Source organism: Arachis hypogaea, chromosome 11 (assembly GCF_003086295.3).
Source record: "Arachis hypogaea cultivar Tifrunner chromosome 11, arahy.Tifrunner.gnm2.J5K5, whole genome shotgun sequence".
Lineage (NCBI taxonomy): Eukaryota > Viridiplantae > Streptophyta > Magnoliopsida > Fabales > Fabaceae > Arachis > Arachis hypogaea.
In genome coordinates this window covers 80,296,974-80,314,081 of record NC_092046.1, presented here as the reverse complement: position 1 = coordinate 80,314,081, position 17,108 = coordinate 80,296,974, and the positions used below count along the sequence as shown (strand labels likewise).

General features: G+C 39.7%; 1 non-coding gene across 1 annotated transcript; it reads right to left on the bottom strand.

Moving 5' to 3' along the window:
• Nucleotides 1-307: 307 nt before the first annotated feature.
• Nucleotides 308-414, bottom strand: LOC112726104 (small nucleolar RNA R71). Its single transcript, XR_003165171.1, has one exon. It is a non-coding gene; the product is annotated as a small nucleolar RNA R71 (small nucleolar RNA).
• Nucleotides 415-17,108: the final 16,694 nt, after the last annotated feature.

Below are 17,108 nucleotides of genomic sequence, written 5' to 3'. Positions count from 1 at the left end.
GCCAACCATACATGCCAATAACTTTGAACTAAAGCCACAGCTTATCACCCTGGTTCAGAATAACTGTTCATTCGGAGGAAGTGTCCAAGAAGACCCCAATCAACATCTAACCACATTCATGAGGATATGTGATACTGTGAAGTCTAATGGTGTTTATCCTGACACCTATAGACTGCTCCTGTTTCCCTTCTCACTCAAGGACAAAGCATCTAAATGGCTGGAATCCTTCCCGAAGGAGAGTTTAACAACCTGGGAAGATATGGTGAACAAATTCTTGGCGAGATTCTATCCTCTTCAAAGAATCAACAGGTTGAGAGCTGAGGTACAAACCTTTAGGCAACAAGATGGTGAAACTATCTATGAAGCATGGGAGAGGTTTAAGGACTTGACAAGAAGGTGCCCACCAGATATATTCAATGAATGGGTGCAGTTACACATTTTCTATGAAGGTCTTTCTTATGAATCAAAAAAGGCAGTAGACCACTCATCTGGGGGATCTCTGAACAAGAAGAAGACCATTGAAGAAGCCATAGATGTCATTGAGACTGTAGATGAGAATGACTACTTTTATGCTTCTAAAAGAGGCAACACTAGAGGAGTGATGGAGCTAAACAACATGGATGCACTGCTGGCCCAAAACAAGATGATCACCAAGCAGCTGGCTAATCTTACCAAGAAGATGGAAAGAAACCAAGTAGCAGCAATCACCACCTCATCAGCAACCCAAGAAGGAGTGAATGCAGAAGCAGAGGATGAACAGGAACAAGCCAACTACATTGGAAACTCACCTAGGCAGACCCATGATCCATACTCCAAAACTTATAATCCTGGTTGGAGGAACCACCCAAACTTTGGGTGGGGAAATCAACAAGATCAAGGCCAAGATCAGAGACGTCACAACCCCAACAACAATGCAGCTCACCAACATTCCACACAGAGATCATATCAGCACCCACCTGACAACACCTCTCAACATCCATATCAAAACCAAAATGGCCATTCTCATCCCTCCAACTCCAACTCACCATCATCCGAAGATAGACTCTCAAGGATTGAGACCCTACTTGAACGAATATGCAAAGAAGTCCAGGACAGTAAAATGTTCTGAGAGGAAGTGCGGTCCCATATGCAGAATCAAGATGCTGCCATCAAGAAACTTGAGACATAAATTGGCTACCTATTCAAGCAAATTCCCAGCCATAACCTGTGCAGCAACACCGATCCAAACCCAAGAGAGGAATGTCAGGCTATCACCCTCAAAAGTGGGAAGGAATTGAAGGAAATTCCCAAGAAATCACAAGAGAAGAACTCAAATGAAGGGGAAAAGGAACGAGATGAAGTCCAAATTTCCATTCCCAGTTCACAGCAAAAAGGAGAAATGCTGAAGCCAGATGTCCCAAAAGCTCCATACCCTCAGCAATTGAAAAAGAAGGGGGATGACAACCAATTCTTAAGATTTCTAGAAATCTTCAAGAAACTACAAATCAACATACCCTTTGCTGAAGTAATAGAGCAAATGCCGCTCTATGCCAAGTTTTTAAAGGAATTAATGACCAAGAAGAGAAGCTGGAAGAGCAATGAGACTGTGATACTAACCGAAGAATGTAGTGCCATCATTCAGCACAAACTATGCCAGAAATTGAAGGATCATGGGAGCTTTTAGATCCCTTGTATTATAGGGGAAATCACAGTGGAGAAGGCTCTGTGTGACTTAGGAGCCAGCATAAATCTGATGTCAGTAGCTATGATGAGAAAAATGAGGATTGAGGAGGCTAAGCCAACAAAAATAGCCCAACAACTGGCAGACCGATCGTTCAAGTTTCCTCATGGCATAGTAGAAGATTTGCTGGTGAAGGTAGGAGATTTTATCTTCCAAGCAGACTTTGTAGTGCTGGACATGAAGGAGGAAGCCAAGGCCTCCATCATCCTGGGAAGACCGTTCTTGGCCACTGCTGGAGCTATCATTGATGTCCAAAAAAGTGAACTCACCCTGAGATTACACAATGAAAAGATGACATTTAATGTGTTCAAGGCCATGAGTTACCCACCAGAACCATTGGGCGAATATATGAGGTTAGATTCACTGGAAGACGCAATACAAGAAATTTTTGAAGAAGAAGAACTTGAAGGGTTAACAGAGGAGGAATCAACATCTAGCGAAGAGGCTGCAACAGCAGAGATTCATATACTGGGTGCACCAAAGGAAGAGAATGAAAAAAAAGAAGCACCCAAACTTGAACTCAAAGCACTGCTACCCACTCTCAAATATGCATACTTAGGAGAGAATGAAAGTTTCCTAGTGATCATAAACTCAGCCCTCAGCCAAGATCAAGAGGATGAACTACTCCAAGTATTGTGAAAGCATAAGGATGCCATTGGATGGACCCTCGCTGACCTGAAAGGAATCAGTTCAGCCATATGCATGCATAAGATACTGTTGGAAGACGATGTCAAACCATCCATTTAACCCCAAAGGAGGCTGAATTCAGTCATGAAGGAAGTGGTACAGAAAGAAGTCATGAAGTTATGACAGGGAGGGGTGATCTACCCGATCTCAGACAGCCCATGGGTCAGCCCCGTGCAAGTTGTCCCAAAAAAAGGAGGAATCACGGTAGTCCCCAATGAGAAGAACGAACTAACCCCTACAAGGACCGTCACAGGATGGCGGATGTGCATAGACTACAGAAAACTCAATGAAGCTACAAGAAAAGATCATTTCCCCTTCCTTTCATGGATCAGATGCTGGAAAGACTTGCAGGACACACATATTACTATTTTCTCGATGGTTATTCAGGATATAACCAAATAGTGGTTGATCCGAGAGACCAAGAGAAAACATCATTCACTTGCCCATATGGAGTGTTTGCCTATAGGCACATGCCATTTGGGCTATGTAATGCACCTGCAACTTTCCAATGCTGCATGCTCTCCATTTTCTCAGATAGGATAGAAAAATTCATTGAAGTCTTTATGGATGACTTTTCGGTATTCGGAGATTCCTTCCCTAATTGCCTAAATCACTTGGCCCTGGTATTAAAAAGATGTCAAGAGACCAACTTGGTCTTGAACTGTGAGAAATGTCACTTTATGGTAACAGGAGGAATAGTTCTTGGCCATAAGGTTTCTAACCAAGGCATTGAGGTAGACAGAGCTAAGGTGGAACTCATTGAAAAATTACCCCCACCAAGTGATGTCAAGGCAATTAGGAGCTTTTTAGGGCATGCTGGCTTTTACAGAAGGTTTATTAAAGATTTTTCAAGGATAGCCAAGCCCTTAAGCAATCTCCTTGTATCTGATACACCATTTGTCTTTGATGAAAAATGCATGCTAGCATTCGAAAACATGAAAAAGAGGCTGTCATCTGCCCCTATCATTTCCCCACCTGATTGGAACTTACCATTTGAACTGATGTGTGATGCATCTGATTTTGCAGTTGGGGCAGTGTTAGGACAAAGGAAAGATAACTTGGTCCATGTGATATACTATGCCAGAAAGGTCCTCAATGACACTCAAAGAAATTATACCACTACTGAAAAGGAGTTGCTGGCAATAGTTTTTTGCATTTGACAAGTTTAGATCGTACCTCATTGGTGCCAAAGTGATCGTTTTCATAGATCACACAGCACTTAAATATTTGTTTGCCAAGCAAGAATCAAAACCAAGACCAATAAGATGGATCTTGTTGTTGCAGGAATTCAATATTGAGATTAGAGACAAGAAAGGAGTGGAGAACAAAGTAGCAAATCACCTATCCAGAACCCCTCATGATAAAGAAGGATCACATGATACAAGTGTAAATGAGTTCTTCCCAGATGAGCAGTTGATGATGGTTCACAAAGCACCCTGGTTTGCAGATATTGCCAATTTCAAGGCAACTGGGGCTTTACCTCCAGAAATCAACAAACATCAAAAAAGAAAGCTCATCAATGACGCAAAGTATTTTGTTTGGGATGAACCATACCTATTCAAGAAGTGTTCAGATGGAATCCTTAGAAGATGTGTTTCAGAAGAAGAGGGAAGAGAGGTCTTATGGAACTGCCATGGCTCGTGCTATGGAGGCCACTTTGGAGGGGAAAGAACTGCAGCCAAGGTGTTACAAAGCGGATTCTTTTGGCCCACCCCTTTTAACGATGCCAAGGAAGTAGCAAAGAGCTGCAATAAATGCCAAAGAGCTAGAAACCTACCCAAAAGAAATGAGATGGCATAGAATTTCATCTTAGAACTGGAACTGTTTGATGTATGGGGAATCGATTTCATGGGACCATTTCCAACCACATATGCAAACAAGTATATCCTAGTAGCAGTGGATTACGTTTCCAAGTGGGTAGAGGCCATTGCAACCCCAACAAATGATAAGAAGGTGGTCATGAACTTCCTCAGAAAGAATATCTTTGGCCGGTTCGGAGTCCCACAAGCGCTCATCAGTGATGGAGGGAGCCATTTTTGTAACAGGCCACTAGAAGCGCTTCTCCTACGATACGGGGTAAAGCACAAGGTTGCCACACCTTATCACCCCCAAACAAGTGGGAAAACCGAGATATCTAACAGAGAGTTAAAAAGGATTCTGGAAAAGACTGTAGGAGCATCAAGAAAGGACTAGTCGAAGAAGCTAGATGATGCTCTTTGGGCATACAGAACGGCATTCAAAACACCAATCGGAATGTCCCCATATCAACTAGTGTATGGAAAGGCCTGTCATTTACCATTGGAGCTTGAACACAAAGCCCTCTAGGCTCTCAAGCTACTAAATTTTGATATCCTTGCGGCTGGTGAAAAAAGAGTCATGCAGCTGCAGGAAATGGAGGAGTTCAAATCTCAAGTCTATGAAAATGCCAAGATCTATAAAAAAAAGGCAAAGAGAAGACATGACCTCAATCTGACACCCAGGAGTTTCGAGAAGGGACAGCAAGTGCTCCTCTACAACTCCAAATTGAGACTTTTCCCTGGGAAACTCAAATCAAGGTGGTCTGGACCCTTTCTTGTCACAAAGGTCTCGCCGTATGGACACATAGAAATCATGAAGGAAAGCTCAAGGAGGACTTTCACTGTGAACGGACAAAGGCTCAAGCATTACATGGGCAACATAGGGGAAAGTCCCAAAGTTAAATATCATCTCAACTGATGGAGAAATCGTCGAGCTAGCGACGCTAAAAGAGCGCTTCGTTGGGAGGCAACCCAACCTAAGGTAGTTTCCTTTTCATGATCATTTCAATAAAAGTTACAAGTAGTTTACCCTGTATTGCGAGGAGCTAAGTTTGGTGTTGCACACCAAAACAATCCAAGAGTGAATGTGTAATTCTAAGTTTGGTGTTCCACCAAAGATTTCAGTTAGAATCACACTACACCTCTTCAATAGCAACTTGCTAGCCCCAACCAATCAGGGAAACCACTTGACAAGAGTTTAGTTTCTAGTTCATAGTCGTTTTAGTAATACAAGTACATAAGATCCTCTGCATGTATTCAATCTGTTGCATTAGGCAAGGAACTAAGTTTGGTGTTCACACACCAAATCAGGTTCAGAAACTCACAAGCATACCTGCATGCTAACTAACTCTCAAGTGCTTTGGGAACAAGAAACTTCCAATAACTTTACAGGAATTCAATCAAATCTTCGGGAACAACGATGCACCATCATCCAAGGAGGCAAAGAAGGATGCAAAAGCTGTGGATAATGACAACAAAGGGATGGCTAGAAGTCACCACAAAAAGGTTGTATTGTTACTTTATTCCATATGCTCAGAAATGCTCAAATTGGAAGTCTGAATGTATCCCTGATTATTAGCTACTCTTTAGTTTACATAACTAGGATTTAATGTTTGTTTTTCCCCGCTTTTGTCATATGTGTGCTGTGCCAAGCTATCTGCTGCATTTTCACCTTGCCTACTTGTATGCTTGTCCTCTAAGTCAAATAAAAAGAGATGTTATGAAAGACCAGAGTGATGTTCAATTTGTGGAGTAAGTTCTTAAGCTTGTGGTGTAGTAATTACTTAGCTAAGTTGGTTCACCAACAAGGTAGAAAGGCAACTATCTTTCCTTAATCATATGCTTGAAACACACCCCATGAGACTAGCTAAATAACAAGAACCTAATAAGAAAAAGGAAAAGAAAAATGAAAGTTGAGAAATTAAGAAAAAAGAATAAGAAATAAGGCTAGGCACCAAGGGTTGAATCTTAAGGCATGTGTCTGTGGTGCTCATGTGTAAAGGATCTACTTGGATGAATAAGCTCTCAAGGGTGCCTTATCACTTGGTAACTTGGGTTAACTAACCTGGGATTATCAGCTGAAAGTCCACTATCAAGAGTAACCCTTGCTATAGAGCACTTAGTAACCCAAAGAGGTGCTGGACACCAAGGTCTCAAAAAGAAAAATAACAAACCATGTGCCTGTGGTGTGAATGTATGGGGGAAAGAGACTTGAGGGAGTAAGTCCTTAGGGGTGTCTTAACACCTAGCACCTTGAACCAACTAGTTCGGGAGTGCTGGCTGAAAGCTTATATTAAAGAGTCGCCCCCTTACAGAGCACCTAGTCTAAAGAACACAATCAAACCCTGAAAAGACAAAGGGATCAATGAATAAAAGTCACATAGGGTGCAATCAAGTGAGTATTCCAGGGCATGGTAAAGGTCTGAAAGCCAATGAAGGAATGAACCTAAGTTGCTATGCATGAAACCCCATAAAACCAAGGACATGACTTCCACAATAATGACTCATTTCTCTTGTCATTTCATTCATCATTCTCATGTTTCAGTACTTGCTTAGGGACAAGCAAGCTTTAAGTTTGGTGTTGTAATGTCAGGGCATTTTGGCCAGTTTCACTGACCTTTTCTTTACTGTTTTAGGGTAGTTTCATGCATTTTCTTAGTTAAAAAGCAAGTTTTGGATAGATAATCACTTACATCTTGATTCAAGCAAACATTGTGAATTTCATGTGATTTTATGAGAATTATGCATGAATTGAATGACAAATTGGATAATGCATGTCTCATAACTTGGATTAGAGCTTTGATGCACTTTATTTGCCTGATTTCATGACAAAGGAAGCAAGGAAGAGCCACATTAGCAGCCACGTTAATCTAATTAACGTGACCACTAACGTGGAATGGGAATAAACTTGCAACATTAATGAGAAAAGTGATTGCCAATAACGCCTTCAAAACCATCATGGCCCACGTTAATTGCCACGTTAACTACATTAACGTGGTAGTTAACGTGGAGAGAAAGGGAGCTCCAACATTAGTGGTAAAAGTGAATACCATTAACGCTCCAAATTGGCAATTAGCCACGTTAAGAGTCACGTTAACTCAGTTAACGTGAACTCTAACGTGGAAAGGAAGACAATGCCAACGTTACTGACACTCACCTTTGTCACTAACATTGGACTAAGCCCAATTGGCCACGTTAAGAGTCACGTTAAATACATTAACGTGAACTCTAACGTGGGAGGAGCAAGGAATCACCAACGTTAGTGACACTCACTTTTGTCACTAACGTTGGACCAAGCCACTATGAGCCACGTTAGTTGCCACGTTAATTGCATTAACGTGGAGGAAAGAAATGATGAGCCAACGTTAGTGACACTCACCTTTGTCACTAACGTTGGAGATGACAATCACCACCACGTTAGTGGCCACGTTAAGATAATTAACGTGAGGCACTAACGTGAGAAGGGGCATTTGAAGCGTTAGTGACAAAGGTAAGTGTCACTAACGCTCTCGAGGCTAAGGCATACCCACGTTAAGAGCCACGTTAGTTATACTAACGTGCACTCTAACGTGAGAAAAGGGGGGCTAAGAGCAACGTTATTGGCAAAGGTAAATGCCAATAACGCTTGCGATGGACCAAAAGGCAACGTTAGTGGTCATGTTAGTGCCACTAACGTTGAAGTTAACGTGAACCATCTTGGGCTAGGAACGTTAGTGAAAAAGGTGATTGTCACTAATATTCTCGAACCCACATTTTCACTTAACGTTAACGCCACTAACATCCTAGCTAAAGTCCATGCCTACTTCACACTTTCTCTGCAAGTAAAGCTAAGCCCACTGAAGATTCCAAACTGCTTCAACTCAAGATCCAAAGGCCCATATCCAAAGACTTGAAGAGCCAACTAGAAGATTAGAAGAGTAGTATATATAGGAGTAGTTTTGAACTAGAGAGAGAGCATTTGGACATTGGGAGAACTACTCTCTGTATAATTTTACTTTCTCTGCACTTTTAGTTTTAGTTTGAGAATGTATTTTCCATCTTTGTTTTCCATTCCCAGAGCTATGAACAATTAAACTCCTTTTATTGGGTTTGGAAGCTCTGTTGTAATTTGATGGATCAATGATAATTTTCATTATTCTTCTTCTTTCTTTTCTCTTGATTTTACTAGAAAGCTTTAAATCTTCATCCAATTGGGTAGTTGTCCTGGAAAAGAAGCTATTCATACTTGGATCTCTTCGAAACCTTGGAAGAGGAATGAAGAGATCATGCTAGAAATGCTTTCTCATGTTGGACCAAATCGGGGTTTGGATGGATATAGTGACATATAATCCTACCAACATTTTGATTTGGGAATACATGTGGTATAATCAGTGACCACACTTCATCTCTTCTCATGAGCAATTAGACCTAGGAATTGGCTATTGATCAAGATTTGAGAGATTGAATTACCAAGGAATTGGAATTCAATCACTTAAGATTGCCAAGGAGATCAATGAATGCATTGATTGAGGAAGAGATGAAAATGAACTTCATCCGGAGAATACAACATCTCCTGAGCCCAATGAACTTCCCATTTCTGATCTTACCCGTTCTCTTTACTTTCTGCCATTTACTTTTATGTTCATCTTCCCCATTCCCCATTTAAGATTCTGTAATTTACTTTCCGTCATTTACATTCAGTTCTTTATTTCCAGTAATTACATTTCCTGCCATTTACTTTCCGCCATTTAAATTCCTGCAATTCTCCAATCAAATTCTGCTTAGTTCAACTAGAACATTCCTCCAATTAAAGTTGCTTGACCAATCAACCCCTGTGGGATTCGACCTCACTCTATTGTGAGTTTTCTACTTGACGACAATTCGGTATACTTGCCGAGGGAAAATTGTTGAGAGACAAGTTTCCGTGCATCATATAGAGCTAGATTACTTGGGTTTAGGAGAATGTTTGGTCGCTCAAATGAGAATTCTAAAGTCATGCCATTCGGATGGACCAATAATGATCAACTTTAAGACGGGTGTGAAAATAAAGTGTGGGATCCCGGATCGCACAAGGAGAATCAATTTTGGGAGCCCCAAGCTTGTGAAGAACTCCATCAACACTTGGTGTAACAAATAAGGAATCTTGGGGCACAATGGAAAACCAAGCATTGGTGGGAGTTCCAAGATGAATTCAAGCACAAGCCACCTTGAGAGGAGCTCCCCATAAGTCCAACTTAAGGACAATAAATAAAAGTGCTAGGTGAGAGACACCCACCATGGTAAACTCTTTTCATTTTTCTCTTTTGTACATATTAATAGAATTAGTTTAATTTCATGTTTAGTTTAGTTAGTTGAGTATATTTGGTAGTATAATATGTTAAATAAGGTTTTAGGGTGTTTTGGTAACTGTTCGGAGGTTTGAAAGGCTTGGTTTGGTGCAAGAACTTGGAAAAATTTTGAAAAACAGAGCACCAACCCACGCATGCGCGCACTTGGCGCGGACGCGTGACTTGAGCATTTTCAACCATCCACGCGCACGCGTACATGGCGCGTAGGCGTGGATGCAAAAATTCCATCCCCAGCCAAAAACCCCAGAGTTATGCCTGCACTGTGCGAACATTGGGACTAAGGCACAAACCAACCTGCGCGTACGCGCACCTGGCGTGTACGCGTCCTTGATTCTAATTGCGCAATGCATGCGTACGCACGCTGTACACGCGCGCGTCGATAGCGCCACCTGCCCTCCTGGTACCTTTTCCAGAGAGTTGGGCCAACCCTAAGCTGACACTGTGCCCTGCGACTAACCTAACCCATGTGTGCGCGCACCTGGCGCGTACGCGTCCTTCTGCCAAACTGCGCATCGACGCGTGCGCGTGCATGACGCGTCTACGTCGGTAAAAAAAAAGAGTTTTTTTCTGATCTTCCATTTTCTTTTGTTTATTGCATTCGTATACTTCTATTCTTTATATTTTAATTTTGTTTTTATAGCTTGTTTTCATTTTATTTTCTAAGTTTCTCATTTTAATAATGGTGTTGCATCCTCCTACTCAATTGTTGAGAATTTCTTGCATTATTTTGGTGCCTTTTGAATTGTTTGATATTATTGGGTGATGAAACTTCTAAAATCAATGCATCATCTTGTATGACTCGTATGTCTTTGTGCATTGATATAACCCCATATTATCTTTCATGACCCACTTTTTCTTCTTTGAACTTGATTCTCAACATGCTCTTCATGCTTTGACTTTACTCTTGCATCAAGCTTAATGATATGCCTTAGCTTACATTGTTTTCTCACTCACATGTTGTAGCTACCATGTAGTGAGAACCTTACGCTTATTTGGCATTAGCCCCACCTATGTTCTATTTTCTTTGATATCTTTGCTGTAGGCTTAATTTTCTTTCTTTTTCTTTCCTTTTAGGTTGGCCACCAAGAAAGGAAAAAGAAAGGAAAAGTTTCTAAATGGGGGCAACATACAAGTTATTCGCACAATCTTTTGAAGGAGCTCATCAGTTGTAGCAACCCATCCACCTTGCTCTTCTTTGCATGCACCGAGGACGGTGCAATCTTCAACTGTGGGGAGGTCGTCCGACCGATCTCCATGGGTAACAATTTCCTTTTTCAACACCAATGTTAGCTAGTTGTTGCATTGCATGATAGGTTGCACGTTAGTTAGAATTTGTACATATTTTTACCACTTCTTTTTTATGATTAGGACTACTTGGTTAGGGTGATGATTTTTTTTCTAGGAAAATTATTTTAGGGCACCCTACCAATTTGAAAATTTTTTTTATTGAACTTGCTTGAAAGAATTTATTTTAGAACATGGTTTTTGACCTAAGAACACACAACCTTGTGAGTTTTGAGCCTAACTGCGTGGTTACATCTTATAACCACTTATTTTCATTCTTGTGTGCATTATTCTCTTTCTATGATTGCAATCCTTGATTTGTTTGATTCTTTATGTCCATTATTTTGTGTATTCATGCATTTATATGATTGAAGCCATTGTTTCATTAGCTCACTTACCCAAATAGCCTTATCTCTTATCATCCATTGTTAGCAACTTTGAGCCTACGCTTAACCCACTTCTTCATAATTTTAGCAAATTACAAGCCTTGAAGCGAAAAAATAATAAATGTCCTTAATTTGGATCTTTGATTGGCTTAGGCTAGTGTGTGCGTGTATCATTCAAGTGTTAGGAAACTTGGGAAAAGGGTGTGTTGTATTGTTGTTAAAAATATTGGAAATTGGGTACATGCTCATGTGTTAATCAAACGTAAAACCATATGCATTGATACTCTTGTATATACTTTATTGCAAAAAGAAAAAATATGAGAAAATAAAAAAAATATATGTAGATATCAAAAGAAAAAAATATAGAAAGAAAAGAAAAAGAAAAGAAAAGTAATAAAAATGGGACAAAATACCCCAAAGTGAAGCTCAATAAAATCAATGCATATGTGTTGTGATCAAGAAAAAAATGCATGAGTATGTGAAAAAGTGAAGAATGGGTAGTTAGGTTTGTTTAGAATTGTATAGGTTGCTATATCAGTTAGGTAGGAAGTTTAAGGTAATGAAAGATTCAAATTCTAGTCCACTTATCTCTATATGGTCCTACCTTGACCCTAGCCCCATTACAACCTATGAAAAGACCTCATGATGAATGTATGCATGCATTGAATAATTGTTGATTGTTAGATGAAAAACAAATCTTGGAAAGCATGATTAGGGGAGAATTGAGAGAATCGACCCTATACACTTGAGCGACTAAAGTGCAAACACTTCCGGTGAGGGTTCGATGCTCAATTCTATGATTCCCGGCTTTCATGAGCATTCTTCTTGCAAGTCTATTTGAACTTCATTTTTATACTTGAATTATTAGGATTCATGAATCGTTATATGACCTTAGCCCTACCCGTTTATACATGCTCTTGGAGGATTGATTTATTTTTAACCAAGTAGGTAGAATCATTTTGCATTTAGCTGCATTCATATAGATAGATGCATTTAGGTTATTTGCATTGAATAAATGTCCATACCCCTTCTCTTATCCTTCTTGGTTTAGCATGAGGACATGCTATTGTTTAAGTGTGGGGAGGTTGATAAACTCCATTCTCAAGGTTTATCTTGTGTTGAATTTAGAGGGTTTCGTCAACTTTTCTCCTATTTATTCACTAAGATAGCATGGTTTTGTAAATTCTCCTTTAATTGTACATAAGAGTGAAAACATGCTTTTTAGGACATAAAATAGCTAAAGTTAATTCACCTTGATTCCATTAGGTGCCTTGATATGCTTTTTAAGTGATTTCAGATTTAGGAGGCAAAGATTGGATCAAGGGAATGAAGGAAAAGCATGTAGAAATGGAGAACTCATGAAGAAATGAAGGAATCGCAAAGCTGTCAAGCCAACCTCTTCGCACTTAATCGACCATAACTTGAGCTACAGAGGTCCAAATGAGGCAGTTCTAGTTGCTTTGGAAAGCTAACATCCGGGGCTTCAAAATGATATAGGATTTGCCATAGTTTCATTGCGTATAGGGATGCGTACACATACTGTATGCGTACACACCGATGGTTGCACATGATTCACATAATGCAACTCATGGCCAGCGATTTTAGAAGCCTTGTGGGCCTAATCCAACTCATTTCTGATTCTATTTAACCCAAGTATTGAAGAGGGATGACACACCTAGTCATCATTAGTTTAGTTTATATTAGTTTTGGAGGAAAAGTTAGTTTTTAGAGAGAGAAACTCTCACTTCTCTCAAGAATTAGGATTAGGTTTTAGATCTAGATTAGAATTTCTTAGATCTAGGTTTAATTCATGCTCTGATTTACTTTTCCTTTTGTAATTCTTCTTCTTCTACCTTTTCTCTTTCTAGTTTTGCATTTAATTCTTGTAATTCTCTACTTTTATGTTCATGCACTTTTGTTCTTTCCTTTTCCTTTTAATGCAATTTATGTTTTCATGTTCCGTTATTGTTCATTTGATTTGTTGTTGTTTAATCCCTTGGAGTTGAGTAGTGTATATTTACATTCCTTGCAATTTTACTATGCTTTCCTTTTGTGCCTTCCAAATGTTTGATGAAATGCTTGGTTGGATTTTAGAGTAGAATTTTATGCTCTTGGCTTGGGAAGGTAACTTAGGAACTCTTGAGTTACTAATGTCCAAGTAATTGATGATTGGGAGCCATTAACTCTAGGTCTCACTAATTGAATTGGTGGAGAGCTAGGACTTATGGACTTGGTGGGATTGAACCTTGCCAATTCTCATGTTGTGGTTAGTGATAGGGATAGAGATCCTTGACCACCAACCCTTGCCAAGACCTTTGTACCTATTAGTTTACTTCCTTACCATTTATCTTTCATGTCTCTTATCAAAAACCCCAAACATAACTCATAACCAATAACAAGGACACTTTATTGCAATTCCTAGGGAGAACGACCCAAGGTTTGAATACTTTTGTTTATAAATTTAGGGGTTTGTACTTGTGACAAACAATCTTTTGTATGAAAGGATTATTTGTTGGTTTAGAAACTATACTTGCAACGAGAATTCATTTGCGAATTCTATACCATCAAAAATCTAATCACCCGGCAACTTAGGTTAACTAACCCGAGATTGCCAACTGAAAGTCCACCATCAAGAGCCACTTTGAGACAAAGCATTTTGTGACCCAAAGAGGTGCTGGGCATCAATTTCCAAAGGACAAAACAAAGCTAAATGACTGTGATGTGTGTGTGCTAAGGAGAGGCAAGAGCAAGTAAGCCCATAGGGGTGTTTCAACACCTAGCATCTTGAACCAACTGGAGCGGGAATGCTGGCTGAAAGCTTACTCTAAAAAGCTACCTTATCACATAACATTAAGCCTCAGCTAAGCAATAAATCTCAATCAAAAGAAAGAGAGCAAGAAAAACTAAGGATCAAGTAATAACAAGTCTCATTTTTTTGTGTAATTCAAGTAAGGATCCAAAGGAGTGTTGATGTCTCAGCCACAGAATAAAAATCTCTAAGATACCATGCATGAAAACCCCATTAACCAGTATTGAATATTATGCAAATAAAGACTTATACTCTTCTCTGTCTTCATTCATTCTTGTTCTGTTTTGCTGCTTGCTTGGGGACAAGCAAGATTTAAGTTTGGTGTTGTGATGACAAGTCATCTTAGGCTAGTTTCACAAGCCTATTTCATTAGTTTTCACTTGGTTTTCATGAATTTTTAGGCAATAAGTAAGTGTTTGAGTGAGAATTTCATGCTTGTCTTGATTCAATCAAACATTGGTAATTTTTTGCATTTTCGTTAGATTTCTTGCAAGATTTAGTTGATAATATGAATGTTGCAAGATTTGATGATTATGCCAAGGCTTTGATGTATTTGTTTGGTTGATGATAGGTGAAAAGATGAAGGAGAAGGATAAATAAAAGCACTAAAAGAAGAATCACAACCCCAAGGTGGCAAAAGAGTGGAAACAGACTCAAGAAGGAGCAAAGAGGATTTGCAACCCTGACCTCTTTACACTCCAACAGGAATACCTCGAGCTAAAAAACTCCAAATGAGGTGATTTTAGTGGCATTGGAAAGTAGGAATCTATAGCTTTCTAAGCATATATGGCACTACATAGTGGACACTAAATCTGGGGGAGAAAACTTACCCCAAAAGTGAAAAGATGAACATAGTATCAACCTGTAGTAAGGCCAACTGACCTCTTCACCTTCCAAGGAGGATAACTTGAGCTGTAGAGATTGGAATGATGCACTCTCAAATGCATTGGAAAGTAGACATCCAGAGATTTTCAATGATATATGTATTGGGTGAACATCATGTTTGGGCCTCAGAAGCTGGCGCTAAACTTTGGCCTCCAAACAGCCAGCGTTTAAACAAGTGAACATGAGCTACAGATGTTCAATTGATGCGCTTTCAGTTGCGCTGGAAAGCCGACATTCAGAGCTTTTTCAATGATATATAACAATCTATATTTGGCACAAAATTGAAGCACAAGTGATAGGCATCTTTAAGGCCCAAAAAACCACACTCAATAGCCAAGCAACAAGGGTAGCGCTCAAAATTCCAAACATAGCGTTCACTTTTGTGAACTTTTTCGTGGCTTAAGGCTCAGCAAATGGTGCAACAATCACCAAGGGGGCATGTTTGAAGAAAGGAACGCTGCGTTCAAGAAAGTGAACGCCCATGAAGGAGATGCACCATGTAACGACCCAATTTTCAATATGTCTAGATCATACCGGAAACTGAGCGCTACCAATTTGACTTCCTAATTACTATCTATTATTTATCATATGAGCCTGATTCGTTGTTAAAAGCATAGTTAATTTGTGAGGTATATATTTTTTAAAACGTTTGGATTAATAGACGGAATCATTCATAATCAACTCACAACTGATAACAGATAAAACAGTTATAAGCAACCACACATAAATACATCACAAGTAGCTAGCAACATTCAGTGATCCAGCCTTTATTAGAGTATAGACCTTTAGTTAGAACACCCCTAGATATAGCAAGATAATAACTATATACATATACACATATACAACATCCCAAGTCCTGACCTGTTCAAGAGGTCCCTAAGCTGGCACCTAGGCTAGCCTAGACTCTATACTCACCTAGTCCCTCTAAACTTCTAAAGCGAGGGAAAGTACGTTCTAAGTCTTCAAAAATCAAGTCAGGTGGAACGTCATCAAAAGGTAGAATATCATATGTTACTCCTTTGCACGATCAGACATTGCCATATGATGTCTCTCTGGTACCTTATCAAGTAGCCATGCACACAACAGGAGTCTCGTACATAGGATTTAGGTTAAAGTTCACGTGCAAATGGGGTGCAGACATTGGCTGGTCTCACTGTATATACATATAAACAGAGAACGAGACTCACCCTAGACTCAGAAGACTATCTAGAGCGGACTCCTCCTTGCAGAACCATTATCAACGAACTACGGTAAGGTACTCTTACTTCCATCTGAAGGGGAAAAGGAGAGAGAATGGGTAAGAACTGGGGAGTTCTTAGTAGGGCTGGGTTATTAGTTACGTTCATTAATTCTATGTTGTTTAGTAGACTAATAGCAGAATACAGAGAAGCAGTAAATAGAAAACACAGATAAAAAGAGAAGATAGAGAAACAGATAGCAGAACATAAACAGAAGAATACAGGAAAATAACACAAACACAAAGAATGGAATACACACAAAAAGAAAACATACATTCATACAACAAACATAATGGAAGAAATGCACAACCAAGTATGATGCATGTCTAGCCTTAATGCAGGTAATGAGCTCATTTGTCGGTTTCAACCCGCTCCCGACGTAACCCAAAGCAGCTTAAACGGGTATGATTTTTCAGTCAGCATAGGTACAGTTCTCACTAACCGACGTATGCGTCATATCCTCTGTAAGCAGACTCTGCGTTACAAGTGGTGGCATTCCAGCCCTGTATGAAATCATATCCTCTGTAAGCAATCCTTGCGTTATAGGTGCGGCATTCTAGCTGTGTATGAAATAATATCCTCTACAAGTGATCCCAGGTTATCAGTTGCAGGTATAGCTCTCAATAGCTGTGTAGCACTGGAAAACATTATGGGGTCATACCACTATCTATCTGACTGCCTTCACGCAGCAGATCATCACATAATCATTCTCATTACCATCGTTCATTATCATTCTCATTATTCATCATCACTTTCACATTCTTGTGCAGTACCTCTGGTGCACGAGTTGTGAATCACACTTTTCACAACTCGTACCACTAACCAGCAAGTGCACTGGGTCGTCCAAGTAATACCTCACGTGAGTAAGAGTCGAATCCCACGGAGATTGTTGGTTTGAAGCAATCTATGGTTATCTTGCAATTCTTAGTCACGAAGTCAATTGTATTTATCAGTTGAATTGCGAATAAACAAGAGA